Raw genomic sequence first — 3,618 nt, forward strand, 5'->3', positions numbered from 1 at the left:
ATTAGGAGGAGAGGGAAGGAATAGGAAGGTGGTATGAGTGAGATAAGGAATAGAAGGGGGATGAAAAAGGAGAATGCATGAGGAGGTGGATGAGGGGGAATATAGGAGAGGGGGAATTGAAAGGGAGAAGGAGTGACTATAGACAAAATGTCTGTAGAGTACTGGGATCGGTATCCTCTCTCTTTCTTTCTTTCTTTCTTTCTTTCTTTCTTTCTTTCTTTGTTTCTTTCTTTGTTTCTTTCTTTCTATCTTTCTTTCTTTCTTTCTTTCTATCTTTCTTTCTTTCTCTGTATCTGTCTCTGTCTCTGTCTCTCTCTCTCTTTGACAAGGACGCTGTACTTAGCGTGGCTGTGACACTTTTCACAACAGCAACTACCACCGCATGCTTCCACGGACGATAATCATTTTGTGCCTGTGTCATTTTCTGACAGACAGCTATCACGCAGGAAACGCTGGCTTCCGATTTCTGTTTTCTGATTGGATTAAAAATGATAAAAACTTTGAACCTCTAACTACCTTTGTAAAATTTACTGGGAGTAAATGAATCCTAAATCTAGATCCAGCGTGAAAAATGGCATCAATATTCCAAATTTGCAAATTTTTTACTCAATTTTAAAATTTCAAAATCTGACAGCAACCGAAAAGATTCCCCAGTTTATCACAGGAAATATTTAACTTTGAGGACTGAGGTTGATGTAATTGACTTTCTACCCCACCACACCGCAAATTGCTGACATTGTGCCAAAATTTGAAAGAATCATTCTTTTCTTCTCTAGGCGCAAGGCTCAAAATTTTGAGCCCCTTACTGGGGTTGATTAGATCGACACCAGTAAGCAACTGGTATTTAATTTATCGACCCCGAAAGGACGAAAGGCAAAGTCAACCTCGGCAGAATTTGAACTCAGAACATAAAGACAGACGAAATACCTATTTGTTTATTATCCACGAGGGGCTAAACACAGAGAGGACAAACAAGGACAGACAAAGGGATTAAGTCGATTACATCGACTCCAGTGCATAACTGGTACTTATTTAATCGACCCCGAAAGGATGAAAGGCAAAGTCGACCTCGGCGGAATTTGAACTCAGAACGTAGCGGCAGACGAAATACCTATTTCTTTACTACCCACAAGGAGCTAATCACAGAGGGGACAAACGGATTAAGTCGATTATATCGACCCCAGTGTGAAACTGGTACTTATTTAATCGACCCCGAAAGGATGAAAGGCAAAGTCGACCTCGGCGGAATTTGAACTCAGAACGTAGCGGCAGACGAAATACCTATTTCTTTACTATCCACAATGGGGCTAAACACAGACGGGACAAACAAGGACAGACAAACGGATTAAGTCGATTATATCGACCCTCAGTGCGAAACTGGTACTTATTCGACCTCGAAAGGATGAAAGGCAATGTTGACCTCGGCGGAATTTGAACTCAGAACGTAACGGCAGGCGAAATACGGCTACGCATTTCGCCCGGCGTGCTAATGATTCTGCCAGCTCGCTGCCTTAATTTGAAAGAATTACTACTGTTCCCACTGCTGTCGTTGTTGCTCTTTGACTTGTTATTGATGTTATCGGATAAAGGTAGGGCTGGTGGAAGAGGAATTTGAAGGAACGGTAGAATGTCGGATTAAATCCCTAAACAGTATTTCAAACAGTTTTGATCTACCTAAGTTCTGAGTTCGATTCCTCTCGAGGTTAAATTTCTTCTGTGGGTGGTGGGGTAAAAGTGTCAGGTTACATCTTGGCATTCAGTGTAAAATTTCGATCTTTTATGTTTGCGTTCATATCCTGCCGAAGTTAACTTTTCCTTTTATTCATCCAGAGAACCGATAGAATACATAGCAGCCAAGTGAATGTCCCGTGGTTATATTAGAAATACAAATAAGGGCTAAAATAATAAAGCAGACTGGCGAAATCATTAGAAAATCGGATAAAATGCCATATGGTATTTTAGTTACGGCTCTTTACATGCTTAGTTCAAATCCTGCCGAGAATAAAAGTACTGTAATTTGTTTAATCGATTAGCCATTCCCCTACAATTTGCTGCTTTCTGTGTGTTGGAAAGTCTCATGAAAAATAGATAAGGCGGCGGGCTGGCAGAATTGCTCGTACGCTAGACAAAATGCTTAGCAGCGTTTCGTCCGTCATTACGTTCTGAGTTCAAATTCCGCCAAGGTCGACTTTGCCGTTCATTCTTTCGGCTTCGATAAAATAAGTACCAGCTGAACTCTGGGGGTCGATAGAATCGATTTACATCTCATACGAAATTGTTGGTCTCGTGCCAAAATTTGAAATCATTATGAGAAATACATTGAAGGCGGCGAGCTAGTAGAAATGCTCAGCGGTCTTTGGCTCGTCTTTACGTTCTGAGTTCAAATTCCGCCAAGGTCGACTTTGCCTTTCATCCTTCCAGTGTTGATAAATTAAGTACCATTGAAACACTGGGGTCGATGTAATCGTATAGTCCCCTCCCCACAAATTTGAGGCTTTATGCTTCCAGTAGACCGCAAGCTGGCAGAATCGTTGGCACGCTGGACAAATTGCATAGTGGCATCTCGCCCGTCTATACATTCTGAGTTTAAATTCCGCTGAGGTCAGCTTTGCTTTTTATACTTTCGGAGTCGATAAATTAAGAACGAATTGAGTACTGGCGTCGATATAATCAACTGGCCCCACGTGCTCCAAAATTTCGACCCCTGTGCCTATAATAGAAAAGCATTTTAGAATGTCTAATGGAATATAAAATTATTTTTATGCATTTGTGTACATTTAAACTAATTAAATATTATTTGACAGAATAATAGAATTAAAATTTCTTTCTAACATGGAAGATCCAAAGAGCATTTGCGGCACATAATGCTTTATGAGTACAAAAAGGAAACTGCAGACGAAGCGACTCGAAACATACACTCAGTTTATGGGAAAGAATGCTTGAATGAAAGAACTTGCAGAAGAGATGGTTTGCAAAATTCAGAAGTGGAGATTTCAGCCTTGAAGATTAAGATCGAACAGGACGTCCAGTTGAGTTTGATGATAAACTCCTTGAGGCATTACTTGAAGAAAATCTTGCATTATCAGTTGAAGAATTGGCAATAAAGCTTAGTTCAAACCATACAACTGTTCATCGTCATCTTCAACAACTTGGAAAGGTTCATAAATTTGGGAAATGGATGCCTCATGAATTATCCGAAAGCAACCGCAAATCCCGAGTTGACATCTGCTCTTCTCTCCATTCTCGCGAACTCGTTTCACCCTTTTTGGATAGACTTGTAACTGGTGGTGAAAAATGGATCCTCAATCGAAATGTTAAACGTCGTAAACAGTGGCTTGGTAAAAGGGAAAAGGCTCGACCACAACCGAGAAGAGTACTTCATGTGAAAAAGGTTCTTCTCTCTATCTGGTTGGATTGCAAAGGAGTAATTCACTTTGAATTGTTACCACCTAATGCAACAATCAATGCTCAAGTCTACTGTCAGCAATTAGAGCGTTTGAACGAAGCTTTGAAGAAAAAAAGACCCGCTTTAGTGAATCGAAAAGGAATGATGTTTCATCAGGAAAATGTGCGACCCCACACTGCTAAGATCACATCACAGAAGATCGAAGAGCTTGG

The sequence above is a fragment of the Octopus sinensis genome, linkage group LG5 (assembly GCF_006345805.1).
Source record: "Octopus sinensis linkage group LG5, ASM634580v1, whole genome shotgun sequence".
In the NCBI taxonomy this organism is placed as follows: Eukaryota; Metazoa; Mollusca; class Cephalopoda; order Octopoda; family Octopodidae; genus Octopus; species Octopus sinensis.